The sequence below is a fragment of the Chaetodon trifascialis genome, chromosome 7 (assembly GCF_039877785.1).
Source record: "Chaetodon trifascialis isolate fChaTrf1 chromosome 7, fChaTrf1.hap1, whole genome shotgun sequence".
In the NCBI taxonomy this organism is placed as follows: Eukaryota; Metazoa; Chordata; class Actinopteri; order Chaetodontiformes; family Chaetodontidae; genus Chaetodon; species Chaetodon trifascialis.
Genome location: NC_092062.1, coordinates 10,360,502 through 10,376,698, shown reverse-complemented (window position 1 = coordinate 10,376,698; position 16,197 = coordinate 10,360,502). Strand labels below are relative to the sequence as shown.

The 16,197-nt window shown below is 39.8% G+C and overlaps 1 long non-coding RNA gene across 2 annotated transcripts in view; it reads left to right on the top strand.

Moving 5' to 3' along the window:
- The window catches only part of LOC139334322 (uncharacterized), a 50,771-nt gene that overhangs the window by 15,318 nt on the left and 19,256 nt on the right, over nt 1-16,197 (top strand). Inside the window, exons 3-4 of one of the 2 annotated variants that reach the window (XR_011602374.1) lie at nt 5,086-5,253; nt 10,526-10,732. This is a non-coding gene — a long non-coding RNA (uncharacterized lncRNA). The remainder of the gene's footprint in view (nt 1-5,085; nt 5,254-10,525; nt 10,733-16,197) is intronic. The other variant, XR_011602373.1, reaches the window with a different exon arrangement.

Here is a 16,197-nt window from a genome sequence, read left to right as displayed (position 1 = left end):
AAGTATATTCTGCTCCACAGGTGGGGAACAGGGATAGATAGGCTGATGTGATATAGATTTTCTGATGCTGATATGATTATAAAACACGTGGAATGTCAGATTAAAGCTGGACTGATGAAAGATAGGCATCAATCAGCCATGTCTCTGGAGAAGCTGTAAGGCATGACATGGTTGTCAAGAGGGAGGAATATGGTGACTCATCCCTCCCTAATCTCCCTTTCCTGGACAATTGATTGGGCTTTCATATCCATTAGCCCGGCTTTCATAGCTGCTCTAATGAATGGCCAGACTACAGACATACTTCAAGACCAAACTTGTCTCTTAGAAAGAAAGAAAGAAAGAAAGAAAGAAAGAAAGAAAGAAAGAAAGAAAGAAAGAAAGAAAGAAAGAAAGAAAGAAAGAGAGGCAGCAATTTACACAGACATCTGAACTCCTCAAACTGCAGTCAAGACACCTCAAAGGCAACACGAAGGATTGTTTAATGATGTGCTTTAATTCACTACAAATAATTCCTCTCTCTCTTAATGTCTCTGTGATTCCTGTCATAATGTGTGTCTGTTTTGGGTCCACAATATCAAAATGCTTAAGAATTGACTAAAAAAAGTTTGTTTTGTCAAATGTGTTTAGACTGAAATGTAAATGCTGTTGGGATTTTTTTTTGTTTGTTTTTTTGTTTTTGTCGGTCACATGGTTTGTGATGTATGATGTCAGGGGGATGCTGGCCATGCAGGGCTTTATCACTGTGCAACCCAGTATCACGCCAGTTGGTGCACAAACTGCCATGATACTGTGTTGGGAGAGCGGTGTTCTAAATGTTCTTCAGTTTAGGCAACAAAAGCTAAAGCTAAAAGCAAAAGATATAAAGTTGCTACGATGTGATATCTCAAGTGACTTGCTTCATATTTAAGCAAATGATTTCTCCCTAACAGCAGCCAAATGCTCCTGCATGTTTCGCCAGATTGTGACCTTCTTGACATTTTGTTGTCGATTAAAATCACATTTGCTCAACTCCTACATGTGACATTAAGACCAAAAATGCCCAGATTTTTCTACCTATCTTTAGTTCACTTTCACATTAGTATACTGACGTTATGTTCACAGTCTGTGGAACATGGAAGAAGTCACATTATTATTATTTTTGATCAAGTCTCAGTTTAGTCACAGCTTCATCCTGTATAGCAGGAGGATATTTTGGCCTTAGTGCCTTTTCAACACTGTTGTGAATTCATATTGATGTCAGATACACTGAGAACAATCACTCAGTCAAGCACACAGACCCAGTTACAGACTTAGTCACGAACTCCAAAGAATTTGTGTACATGGACAAAAAATTGACACTTTTAAGCTAATATATCTCAATTGGATTTTTGACGTCTGCATGTCCATTGTTCTCATTTTGCAGTCAAGTTAACAATAATAAATATGCAACATCTGGTTAGACTTTCAAAATAAAGCTAGCTGAGAGACATTTCAGGTGACAGTCACACTTTGATTAGGGTTAGGCACCAAAACTACTTGGTTAGGTTGAGGAAAAGATGAAGATGACTGTCATGAAAAAATGGAACTTGTCCATGTGCATGAGTCTAATAGATTAAATTTTGTGATTATTTCATGAACTGCCCTGAAACTGGGCTAAGACCTGCAGTGTGAAAAGAGCCCTCAGCGCATTTTACTTGACAGAAAGCCAAACTAACTCATTTTCTGAACAAGAAGCGGTCGACTTTCAGTAACCCCACTCACCCCAGATTTTTGACATGATTCATCTCAGTGGGATTCTTATTGGTACACCATGGGATGATTATCACCAACACATTCTTTCAGACTGAATGCCCTCCGCAACACCTCAGTAAAAAAAAAAAAAAAAACAGAGTTACGCATGAGAAGAAGCTGACAAAGAGAGCCAGACGGGAAGGAGAGAACGACAGAATTTAATAAAGTTCAACAAGGCAGAAAGGATTGCACAAGCAGTGAAAAGCGATTCTGCTTTTTTCTCCTTTACGACTTCTGCCTACTTAAACACTTTAACACCCCCTCCTTTTATCTGCGTCTGCATTCACAGAGAAAGGAGCTGGACACAGAGGGAGACGCTCATTCCGTTTTTATTTGAATGTTGACCAAGGATGGCCACCATCTGTGCAAACTGTCTGACTATGACTCTCCTGCATCTCCTGCCATAAATATCAGATGGAGCTTTGCTTCTCAGATAATTCACACATCCGAATTTATCGTCCCGGCTCTATTTTGCCACCGTTTGGGCTTTTATCGCTGTTCTCTTGAGTTGACTCAAACAGAAGTAGTGTGTCGTTCTCAGCAAACAGTGATTTCTGTCTAACATCATCTCACACCCTTGTGTCCCATTTACTGTGGCATCTGGTGCTTTTGTTTTTCTTATTCCTCATCATAAAGAAAACCTCTTCAGACTTTCCAGAAACCCAGCCTACACTTATCTCTCGCTGGGTACTTTTTTTTTCTTACCCGGTCACTGAAAAGCCTTCCACTAAGCTCAAACACACAAGGGGATTGGTGAAAATGGGGTAGATGACATTGTTTCACTGATATGGATGTACGGCTTAAAGACAAAAGTGTTGGTTGAATGTTGTCATGTCAATAAGCCATCAGTCGCGCCGCTAACAATAAGTTAATGATTCCCCAGCAGTAATACATTTATGAATAGAGAAGTGTCTTCTTCAGCCCAGCGGGTGTGCCCATTAAAACAGAGCATGAACAAAATAATTGTGATTTGCAGATAAAATCCACTTTAGAATGGGATTCCGACTGAGGAATTGTTGAAAGAGCTGTAATTTTCCACTAAAATGTGACACGCACTCACAGGAGCCCTGCTAATCAACTTGAGTGTTTGTGTGTGTATGTGTGTCTGAGGGAGAGACACAGTGTGTGTGTCTGTTTTAAGTCTTTGTACTATATTCAAATTAAATGATAGCAGAAGCGTTTAGTGAGGTGCAGTGTCCCTGTCTCAAGTGAAATTCTGGGGGTGTGGGGTGGTGATCATCTACTCCCTTACAAGTGTTTTGTTTTATGTTTGCGAAGCAACAACAGGAATTTGTCGGAAATATATTGAAAAATACACAGGCCTCAGTCTGGACGTAATGTCGTCTGTACTGTAGTATGTCTGAAAAAGCTTCCTCTCACATCCAGTAAATCAGCGATTCATAAAATGTGACTAAGAGGTCATTAGAAAATTATTGGGATGGGAAACAAGAAAAAGTCCAAATTTTCTCCACACAAATGTTCTGCCACAGTTTTCTGGAATCTCTCCACTTTCTTTTGAAATAGTGTGTCTTTCCTTTTCTAAAATGCAATGGTTACAAGTCGTGCTCCCTGTGACAAGAGGTTATACAAGCTAATGTGGCACGCTTAGAAAATCAAAGCTGTAAGTGTGTTTCCATCAACCTATTTTTATATGCATTTTCACTTTTTGAGTGGACACGGTAAAACAAAACACAAGAAAAAAAAATCTGAAAAAAGTCCAAACATCCAAAATATTGTGAATAAATCATGGTGTATATTTGTTACTCAAACTTCCACTGAAGAGAGGGAAACCTACTGTAGCAATGAGCAGAGTGTAACCAACGTCATATCATATCCTCCATATTGTTTTCTGCCATTTGAGGTTTGACTGACACTTTTTTAGTTACGTCATCTTTTTGTTTCCTCATCCTCTGTGATTCTTCCCGACTGCAGAATTTGTGCCTTCGACTGTTCATCTTGTTATGCTCAACAACTAATAATCTCAAAACAGCTGTGGATGAAAATTTGCTGAGTTTATGGAATTTCCAGACTGTCCACCTCCGAAAGACTACCATCTAGGTCATTTGAGCAAACATTTTATTTGACTCATATTTACATTTATCGCAAGACTGCGACCTCTAGTGGCCACAGTAATTATGACAGAAGATAAGGAGGAAGTCCGCAGAAGTAGAATAAAGAATAAAGATTTGTCCGGAGACTAGTCTGAGTGGACTTTCACCCAGAAGACAACTGTTAATATCTTGTGTAAAATGAAAAGTCAGTGTTGACTAATTTTAAGTTACGCAGTGTACTTAACTTATGTCTTACGTACTTAACTTACATAGCATAACTTAAGTAACGTACTTATTTTAACCCAAACTGTGATGTAACTGAGTAGTTTTGTTGCCTAAAGCTAACCAAACTGTGGCAGTTTTATCAAAAAGGTGTTAATGGTTGCCTCTGATTACCAATTAGCTGGTAAGCCAAACTCACTCAATCCAGAAAAAAGCCAAATGTGATTGAAAGATGTCAATTTGCTCAGACTTGTGTGCCTCTAAATAAGCAGCTGAGTTTTTTAACTGGGGAGGTAGCCATTCTTTTGGTGCTTTGGACGAGTAATAAAATGTCTAGACACCAACTAACATGAATTTCCCTGAAGAATTAGTGTCATCAGTGTGAAAGTCCTGCCCTGCACTCTGGGGTGCAGTTTGAAATACTGTCTTTTAAATCAATGCTCACCTCTCCACTCTTCCTTTAATTGAACTTTGTGGCCTCCTGTCAAGTCCTTTTGTCGAAGAAAACAGCCAAGTCCTTTGCTGTAATAGAGCTAATTCAAACTTCTCAAACTCCTTTCTGTCATGGCAAATTTTACGTTAATTGTGACTTTTTTTTTTTTTTTTTTTTTTTTTGCATCTACTAAATTTGACTTGTGATTTTCAGTAAGTCTAGCCTGAAAGAACATTTGCTCACTAATGAATGTATGCTTTTACTTCGTAGCCTTCCTGCCTAATTTATTATTAGCAGAGAAACTTGTAGATTTAGCACTTTAATGCTTAAGTTTTAAGATTGATCTTCAATTTGACTGTGCTTTGCCCAAACTACAGAATTATGTTGGTATAGCAGAAAACAAACAGCATTTACATCCACCCGTGACTGCGGAGACTAATTACTTGAGGAGAATGTTGATGCCTCATAAATGGAAAAGGCTCAAAGTGAACACCAGCTCCCAAAAGAGTGAAAAAGCAGTTGCTACATGTAACAGCAAAGACACATAAGGTGATTCAGAAAAGGTACTTTTTATTAACTTTATTTTCTGTTCTCTGTTCTACTTTCAAGAATTGCCACTTCGGAGGGAAGTCCATGCAAAAACGTCTCCATCTATCATGCTGTCTGGCTTTCCACAGCAGCGTTATTGACATAGTAAATTAAAGAAGGCACACATCAGGTGGCTGACGGATCGGAGGCGTCAACAGCAAACTTATAATCGCAGCTCTGTCACAGTGGGTGAGTTTCTCTCTATTTTTTTATGTGCATACTTCTCATTTACTTCTGCCTCTACAATGTAATCTCCCTCTCCATTCTGTTTTATGTACATCTAAAAAAAAAAGTATGCCCTACTTTATTGCATGTGTATTACCTCCGTTTTACCTGAAAGCAGGCATCTGTTGAGCATAAATATTCAGTTTTATTAGGTGCACCAAAGGAAAAAAGTACTGCTCTTAATTTTCTGAATTCATCTTGAGGTATTCAATTGATTGATTTATGCTTTTATTTTGTTAAGAATACTTTTAGGCTATTAAGATATTTTTAAGCAAGTATATTCCCAGTATATATGATCTAATATGGTAATTTTTTTATTGGTATCTTTCTCCAATTTGTTCCTTGCTACTTACCTTAAAATTCAATATAAGGTTCCTGAGAAAAGATGAAACATGATTGAGCTTTATGGGAAAAATATTAAGGGAAAAAGCAAGGAAATTCTGCCCCTCTGCATGTCAACACTTGACCCTCCCGTGTCTTACAATAGCATTTTACAGCGGTGAAAAGTCTCTTAGCCTTTCCACTTTTATAATTTTCCCCCTAAAACCTCAGCTCAGGAATGCCACGTGAAGACGCGTTTGTTTCTGTGTGTGATCATTATGAGGAATTACCAACGTCAAATCAGACACGGATGTCCTTTCATTTGGACTGCGCTCTAAAACATTTTCCAAAAGTTTCTGAGGAGTATCAAAGGACAGAGATGAGTGTGGTCTGCAGAGTCATTAATGGACATGAAGAGTGGAATCATTGTAAAGATGTTTGCTGTTTATTACATTATCCTGGTATGCAACATCATTTGGCTTAAGCAGAATATTTTTTGCTTAAAATGAGCAGACTGTAAAACTTTAAGTGTTTTAAGGTAGGGAGAAGCATCAGAGAGAGACTTGGAAAATGCCGGAGCTTGGATCCTCTAAATGGCATGGCAAACTGCCCTGGTTACCATGGCTATGGGAGAGTTTGAGAGCACATTAATCATGAGGATTTAGGTTTCTTTCTCTTTTATTTTTCCCCCAAAAAAAAAAAAGACACAGAATTGCTCAGACGTCCTTTATGAAGCTGATTTATGATGTTCAATATCTGTGTGTGTGTGTGTGTGTGTGTGTGTGTGTGTGTGTGTGTAGTTCATGTGAAATGGCTCAGAAAGGTAACAGTTCAGAGAGCTCAGGCACCCTCTGTCAGCAGGCTGCTTTTGTTGTGGAATTTGTGTTTTAGGGGAAAAAAAGCAAAGTTAGCAGCGTAAGGCTTGAATATGAGGCAGAGGATCAGAAATTTCTATCAATTAATTATGTCAAATCTCAGAGCATTTGAATTGTTGTACATTGTCTAGATTTTTTTCATTTTCAAGGTTTATGCTGTGACATGAGTGGATATTGTTTCTTTTACATTCCATCCAAAGCTGTGCTCAGCTTGTTTGGTATCGGGATAAACAAGCATATTATTTTATTTTTCTATTTTTGTGTGAAGAAAAAAAAAAAAGTTGAAATAGAAGTTGAACCAAAATCAGACAACTTCTTTTTCACCTTTCTTGTTATGCTTGCATTATCTGGCTGCATCTCTGCAAAAATATTAAACAGATACACTGCCATTAGGAATGCTTTCTATAGCATACATGGATAGATCTATTAGAGCTATTGGTGGCTGCCAATCTACCTATCTATGAATGCTATAGTAAGCATAACCAGTGCAGGGGCAGATAATATGGACATAACAATGAAAGTAGATTTTCTCGTTTGACTTCTCTTCCAACTGGCATTTTGAAGACGAAAAAGGGAAAAGTACATGGATTTCCATTTTCCATTTTCTTTTCTTTTTATTCAGACAAAAAATGGAATAAACAAAATAATGCATTGTATACTTGTTTATCCTGTTATCAAACAAGTTGAACAAAGCTTTGGACGGAGGGTCCACAGACCGATATTAACGTGTGAAAAGCGGCTACAGGACTGCAGGTTTTATAGCTTAATGAAGATTAAATGTCTTGGAAAAGCTTTGGCATCAAAAGGTGTATTAATTTGCTACAATGGCCACATTTGGCACTCAACCAGCCCCTTGTTAATTGTGCAATCTGGAACTAGTAGATGATGTCTGATGTGGCTGCACCCAGACTGCCTTGAGTAAATGGGGCTCTTTGTGCCCACACATTTTACCTATGACAGACAGGCAGCTGATAAAAATGACATCATGCATAAAGAAGTATCACTCTTGGTGCTGAGATACTTTCCAGTGGTGATTTTTTCCCTCTTCGTCTTTGGTCAGAGACAGCAGATTGATGATGGTGTGGCAGAGTGACATTGCATTCTGGGAACCCAGGACTATGGCCATAAATCCATGGCAATTCAGCTTTACAATGGCCTACTGTCTAGCCATCAGAGTGTAGGAGGTTGTTACTGCATCACCCTAGTGAGCTGAGGGGGGACCAGGGGCTTCATGAGGGGGAAAAGGGGGAAAATTAAGACACCAGGGCAAAATAGTCAGGATGGTAATGAATTATGAAAATCTAATAGAATTAAAAAGAAGAAGCGGAGGGAGAAAAGCATATTTGGTGAGTGGAAATTTCCCACGCTCTTTAGACATTAAAGCGCTATGATTCTTTTCAAGAAGATCTGTCAAATCAGAGCCTCGGCTGTATTAGAAAGCAAATAAAACACACGAACAAATAAACACTCCACGTTTCTTATTGACCTTGGAGAACCAGCTGTGTTGTGAGTGCAGCTCAACTTGGCTGTCCATACCCTCCCTCTATTCTGGTGTGTGTGTGTGTGTGTGTGTGTGTGTGTGTGTGTGTGTGTGTGTGTGTGTGTGTGTGTGTGTGTGTGTGTGTGTGTGTGTTTGAGAGAGAGAGAGAGAGAGAGAGCAGAATAGAGCTCTTCAGTATAAGTGATTGTTTTTGTTCAAAATCCATGCATTTGTGTTTGCCTTCGTGTGTGTGTGTGTGTGTGTGTGTGTGTGTGTGTGTGTGTGTGTGTGTGTGTGTGTGTGTGTGTGTGTGTGTACAATGAATGGCTGCAGCTATGTAATTTGATTGGTTAAAAACAAGCTCCACACTTATTAATAATTCCCATAAGTCCCAGCTGGCCATTTGCAGTCTTGAGATACAAGCTTGAGAGGTCAAATGTGTTTAGCTGTTCTCTCTGTGGAGTACATGTAGAAAAATAGTCACAATGTCCCATCATAATAAATGTTCAAATAAATAAATGACATCAAGTTAGCAAGTTTTTTAAACACAAGGAAACTATTAAACAGATTAATACTGTTTATACTCGCTCAAACTAAAAACAGGATACTTCTAGTATGAGAAACTAAAAGCATCTGCTGCTTTACATCCAGGCCTACGATGGCAATGATGACGTGAGGAAAACAAGCTGCAGGATCACAGTGTGATATTATCTTTTAAATAATTTCAGAATCAGAATCAAGTGTGTTGGACGAGTTTAGCCAGGATGGGAAAGAATGATAATAAAGGAGTGCACGGTAGTGTAAAGAATAAGTATTGAATAGATAATAGTTTACTGTATTTACAGGAGTAAATGCGCATATATTGAAAGTACATGTTCAGTGTACATAATTTGCTAAGAACTGCATTCAGTACAATGCTTATATTACACTGTGATATAAAAGTTGTTTCAAGAGTTGATCATATGATTGAACAGTTCATGGGAGCGGTGGTGTGTGGAAATAAGATTTTCATGCCTTTTTTCTTTTTTTACTCTAATTTGACATTAATCCAATATTTAGAAAACACAATAACCACATTAAAAGGTCAGTTTTACGCAAAGTAAAAAAAAAAAGAACCTATTTTCTCACACATTTCTAGCACAGTGGTACTTAAGGGCTCATGCAATAAATTTAAGGTGATGTGAGACAATCACCAGGACAGGAAAACATTGTTTTTGTGCAGTTTTGTCAATCACTAATACTTCCTCTTTGGGCCTCTAAAATTTACACAAATAATCACTTTTACTTTTTGGTCGACTTGTTCAACCCACAGACACATGTGCAGTGTAGAGGATGGATTTCGAGTAGACCTCGCTTAATTCTCTTAGTTTGTGCCAATACAGTGAAGGTGAATGGAATTCTGTTTATGGTGTTTACAGCACAGAGGAACAAAGTAACGCAAACAATGAAAACTGTTGACAGTGTGTTGGATTATATTTGCTATTTTATTACAGATTTTTCCCATACTTGAGCACCACAAAGAATTCCATTCACCTCCATTGTATTTGGGATGTTGCAAAAATAACCTCGTCAAATAAAACCAAAACAGTCTGCAAAGCTAGATGCCACAAGAGGTAAGTGGGAAACTGTGTGCGTGTAGGTGTGTGTGTGTAATTTGGGTGAACCAACTCTTTAAAACACACAAATGAAACTGACATGGTACTGTAAAAGCGATAAATTCCACCTACAGTATGTTGACAGCTAACCAACATTTTCCCCCTCATGAATAAATGGGCACAATTCGTGAGTGGAAAATACTTTATTCCAACATGTGATCACCACAAAGACTCTTGGTGATATTGGCTCAGTAATGGGTGCCATACCTCAAATACCAGTGCTCCAAAAGCCTCTCCTTCCTCTCTCCCCAAGCGAGCTGGAGCTGGAAGCAGCTCTACAGTATGTCCTCCTCCCATGCGATCAGGCCTGCAGCACTTGTCATCTCCCTGGTGGCAGCTTAGATTCTCCAATTTTTAGGTTAATTAATCAAAAATGATTTCTTTTCTCATTAGCCATGCAGTTGGTTTGCAATCTGCAAAATCGATGTTTTACAGATGTTTCCCTGGGTTTTGTTTTTCGAGACGGCGCTGATTTTTATTGGGTATAGATTTAAGAGGGTGCTGAGGGATTGTGAGTTAACTCAGCCACACACAATCAAACACACGCAGCCACAGACACACTAAATGCATATTCTACATAGTCACATGCTCAAACAGACACCAACGTAAAAACTACAGTACACACAAAACAGACACAAAGACCCAAACTTGGCTCCTTCTAACTTACTTCCATTATCTGGAATCTGAGAATACGGTGCTGAATGTAATCTGCTCATCTAAGCGATGCGGACAGCAGTTCTGCTCTCTTTCTCCATTTTGGTTCGCCTATATCGAGTCGATCGTTGCCAAACCCAGGGGCTTGAGCCACACACACATTCTCTCTGGGTAGACTCTTTAATCACGTAACAGCTTCTGGTTCTAGTTCCTGTTGGTTGTAAACAAATGTAATGTTGCATTTCCTGCAGTCTAGACATAACAACAAACCTGGCAGAACCAGAGAGGGGAGCGATTGCGGTTGCTAAGGAGTGGCTGGCACAAGTCGGCAACAAACCAGGGTCTGAGGTATCGAGGAAGGAACAGCTGAGGCGCCGGGCATCTTCTTTAGTTTTCTTTTTCTTTTCTTTTGAGCTCTGCATCACTGAGGAGGGTGGCAAATCTCAGGTAAAAGTTAGGTAAGTGTGTTATTTTCTGGAAAATAACTGCTGCTTATTGGTCCAGCTGTGTTAAAGATGCATTCATGCCATTCCTTTATTAAACAAAAGTGTTTTAAAACTGTTGAAACGTACCGATTTTTTTGCTTTTTCCCATTTCATATGTGTTCTCTATCGATGAATTCCTTCATGCAAACTTTCTGGACCCTGGATTGTGCCCTTAATGCCATCTGCTGCACAGTTGTTCTGCTGCGTGTAGTATGTGTGTGTGTGAGTGTGTTTGTGTGCCTGCATTTGTATTTGTGTACACCAGTCCCCACCCACCGTTCCACTCAACTACACAGGAAAAAGAAGATGAAGCAGAGGAGCAAAGGAGCCCAAACAGAAATTATTATTGATTTAATCACATAATCAGCCGCAAACACTTCAGGCCAAGATAGCAAATCCATAATAGCCTCCCCACATAACCACCCTTACAAATTTACCATCAAAGCCCTCCACGCACACACTGCAAACACAGGAACCAGGGGTCACCTTCAGTCGCCGGCAAAATATTGACGTTCCTAATGCTTCTATATGTTTTTGAGTTAAGCGTTATCAATCACCGATAAGGGCCTGATGTCTCTAAAACATAACTCCTATGGCAGAGGGATTACAGCATTGCTTTTCTTGTCATAATCTAAGCATATCTTTTCAGACAAAGGGAGAGGATGGTAAAATCAATGTTGTCAGAAGCAGACATTTCCCACTGCGGCCGCTCCAGTCTGCCTTTAGATGAGATACAGGGACACTGTTCTCACCTTTGTGACATCAAAGGGCTCCTACTCCAAATGATTTTAATTAATTATGTAAAAAAAAAGTTTATTTTTTTCTTGGTTGTCTTCAGACTTCACTCTTACCACAGCTCTAACCTTTAAATCAATTTTGTTTTCATGTTTACCGACATTATACTCCGACAATGAAGCATAATTATTTCAATAGAGCACAATAATAAATTGGGTCTTGTTGAATGAATGAATTTCATTACTCAAGTCAAAAACAAAAGCGGCAAAATTAAAGTCTTTGTGTCCTTTTTGTTTTGCTAAATTGTGCACTACACAAAAACTTTTTTTAAATACAAAATTGATGTTTGCATCAATAAAGGCACACAATGAATGACAATTTGACATCAATAGGCTGAACTCGGTTTTCTTGAAATGAAGATAAAACAGCTCAAAATAATCCCTCTTTTTTCACTTTTGTTTCCAGAAAGTCATTTAAAGCACCTGAAGGGTGTGAGTTTTCTTACCTTGAAAGCAGCTGCAAGGCCTTCTTAGCTGAAAATGAGAGACTGGAGGCAGGAAATCACTTCTTGAATCAGTGTAGCAGCCTGACATGATCCTCATGTTAGCCGGCATTGCACTACCTGTGCATGGATTGTGTGGATGGTCAATGGATGTGTGCTATTAATATACAGTGTCCACGGCTGTTCTGCAGCTTTTTAAGTTTTACCAATGTGTATTTTCATAACAAGGCTGCTGATGTACTGTGTTAATGCTGCTGACAAAAACGCCTCATTTAAAGTCAGCTGGATTAAAATCCTTTAAAGATGTAAGATTTTCAAGAAATCACACCTCTTATTGTCATTGTTCTTTGAGCAATAGCCATTCAATGTGTTTACAGTCTGTCATTACCTTTCTCTGTATTAACTTTTATTGTTAGTGGCGAATTACAAGACAGATTTCCTACCTATGCACCAGAGAGTCACAGGAAATGATGCATCATGTCAACCAGCATGGCTGCAGCTAATTGTATCTCACTGATATCAGCCTCACTGTTCAACTTTGTGGTTAGCCTTTTAACCTTTTCTGTTGTTGTGTCATAAAATAAGTTAAAAGAAAAAAAGAACAATTAGACTTCATGCCATATTCTCAGCATTATGGTAAATATTATGTAACTGTTGCCAACATGAGAGCTGCATCATTTCAGGAGTAAACAACACAAACTGGCTGATATTTAATAAAAGCCCCAGATCAACCTCAAATATTTGCCTAGCTCCAGTGTGCAGCAAAAGAACGATGAGTTGGATTCAGATCTGAACACCCCCTTAACATCATCTCTCCAGCGATCTATCCTTTCAGTTGCCTATCCTTGTCCATCTAGCCCAGGGCTATGGAAGCCTAATTGTTTACCAAAGGGTTGCGGCTCATTTGCTCCTGGAGATTGGGCCTAATTAACACTAACTTGTCTGAACACCGAGGAGCGCTGTCCACTCCACTTTAATCTAATCTGTACTCTTTCAAAAAATAATGAGATCATTTACACCTCATTAACGAGCAATGTAATGTCTGGGAATTAATCATAATGATTGCTTATCATTTCACTTTGCAATATTATCTCCTCTAATGAAACTGTTCACACAACTGCCAAGAGGGCCTTAATTGGTCGTGTGAAATCACAGAGCACCCGGCAGCTTGCCGCGACGTGTGTGAAGTTCTAATTTGCATGGGTGGGGGTGGTGGGGGGGTGGATTTGGGGGGTGGGCGCATGGGGATGGCATCACTTAGAAACACACATGCGAATACACACACACAGAAAGGTGCATAGACCATTTAGTGGGATGTTCGAGAAAATGTGTACTCCATACTGTATACAGACAGAAATACTCCCATTCAGCCCTTACCATTGAATTGTTTTACAAAAAAACTGTACAAATTTAGGACATTTTCTTCAAGTCATTTTTCAACAATAAGTTTGAAAACCTCCTGGTGCTGTCTGCTGTCCCTCTGTGGCATAAGATCCATGCCAGTGGTGGATGTGATTATCCAAGTGACATGGCATCCAGACTGATCCCAGCTTTGTGCCACCACCATGAAGCTAAGACATGAAGAACAGCCATCCAATATTCCACCTCTTGCATTGTAACCTCTTATAGCCTACTGTATATCCACCTAGCTGGTCATCCCCGGCACTCCTATCTCCTGCAGGGAGGCTAAACAGCGCTAATAACAGTTAAAATATACCATCCCTCACCAGTGTGTGACCACCTAGAGATGCCATGCTTGACTGGAGGGAGAAGAGCACAGAGGCAGCTTGGTACTCTGGCTCCCCAGGCTTAGGAGGGCTTAGGTGCGGATGTCATTTGCTCTTTTTCCCTGGTCAGAGTGGCTAGCTGCTAATTGTGGCCCCTGGTCTGTGAGTTGAGCTTGTGTAGCTGAGGAGAAAAGGCTTGCCCAAATTGAAATCTGAGCAGCGTGTCTGAGAGTCGGGGCGACTTCCACTCTATCATGGATGCAGTTTTAAGACACAGTCATAATTCCTTCTGGGCTAATTTCATCATCCAAAGAAACATTATTTTGTCTGTTCGCTGTACCAAACTCTATCATCCTCTCCTCTTATTTTATTCCATTTCGCTGTTCATTGGATCATCCTTGCAGGTAGCCAAGACCACGATTGGCAAGTCCAAGTCCAAGAGGGAAACTAAAAGTTATGGCCAAAACCAAAGAAACTGAGCCTCGTTCAAAGTCAAAATGGGCAATTCAGAACATATCTATATAGCTTTGTATTTCAGTCCTCAGCATGAGTTCAAAGCTTAACCCTGATCCTACCTCCACCTGTTTAACCAAACATCAACCATGGCCTTCATCATGATAAAATCATAGAACATTGAGGTCAGTAAAGAATCATTTGCAATGCTGAGTATAACAGAAACCAAATTGGACCAGGTAGACATTGGATCCATCAGGATCTAAAAGTGTCTGAGACCAAGGCAAGTCTGAATCCACCTACGCAGGAGGGGGTCCAGATATTAGCCTCAAGTACGACAGCTCTACCTATTACTATACTCCTCTCCCACTATCAGTCCTCCCCATCATTTCCACTCGCCTCCCGTCCTGTTCCTCAGTGCAAAGCCAACTGTCAGCTTCTCTCTGGTTTATTAAAGGAGTCAAACGCCTTTGCTGCCATAACCACGTGCTGATATGATTTATTCTCTCCCCCGAGGACCCTTCTAATGAACAGAGATGTATGCTCAGCAGCCCTGTACATGTAACCTCCGTGTGCTCAGAGGACAGCCCTGCTGTAATATGATAAGTGCCCTGTCGATAGGCTGTATGATATGCTAATCATACTAAAACACGGTGCCTCAGGCTCTCCCCTTGTTTATTTATGAAGGCTTGACCTGAGGGAGAGCAATAATCGGCTTTTCTCTGAACTCTCTAACCCTGAGAGCCAAGGGAACCGCCAATCACACACATCTGAGTCCTATAATTCCCCCACCTCTCTCCCCCTGTTCCCCCTCAACCCGAGCTGAAATGGCAGATTTATGCAAACAGCACTGTGTGTGCATTTTCCTGCCTGCATTTGTCCGGGGCACATGTCAAGCGCTCAAATCATTAAACTAATTATTAATTGGGACTGACGTAAACAAGTTGTCAGCAGCCTGTCGACTTCACTGTGCTCTCCGCTCAGCAAATATAACACATTGACCTGATGGAGTGCACATATTACAGACCGATCATCCGTTCATCGAAATCTGGAACTTTGTTCAATGCAAATCCAGTACAGGAAAGGAGCCTCGCGTGCGTTTTGTCTGAAAAGTTGCATTCATAGAACAGAAATAACAGTTATGGTGCACTTTTCTCCCATTTTCTGACATAAAGAAACTCTTTTGACTGTGTTGATTTATAGCCTCACTGACACAGAATGAGACTGAGAAGTGAACATTACCTGCTACCTGCATACCATGAAAAAGACCCTCTTACGTACCCCAGATCAAAGGCAGTTCAATGTCTCTTAGCTTCAGTGTTTCTTGCCTTTGACTTTGACTGTTTGTGTCTGGCTATAGATTGGCTTGTCATCAGTACAGCTCTCCAGCCACTGCAAACATGAGGCTGTGCAAATATTTTGAGGAAGAGAAGAGGCTGGTTTGAATGGCTTGTGGATGTATAGTGTAGAATGTGTATCACTCAGTATGGTGATACTTTATTTTTTATATATACAGAAATGTTGACCATTTTTGTAGCTGTAACCACAAAAGACACTCGCCTTTCAGTTAGATAAATATTTTATCCTACATGTTTTGGGTTTTTTTTTTTTTTACCCTTTTTTCATCGTAGTACCCTATTTTTTCATACAGTCTGAGTCTCAAAGTATTACAAAAGTGCAAATGTGTCTCAGAGTGGGGCGTAAATCAGAGCTCGGGCCTTGCATCTGTGAGCTAGGAAACAAAGGTTTGTTTGTGTGCCTCAATCACTCTTGCTCATGAAAGCAGACACTTACTTGAAAAAAAAAAAAAGAAAAAAGAAAAAACCTCCTTTTCTTTTTTTTCAGGGAAACACTCTAAACCAACATCCTGGGTATAAATTTGCAAAATGCAATACAGGCCTGATTGTGTGTTGAGTGGATGTGGGGTGCATACGAATAGACCCTGTACCCCTTCCTCTCTCCTCCTCCAAATAGTACAACTCATTCCCTCCCCCGACCCCTGTCTTTTCTCATGCAGCCTA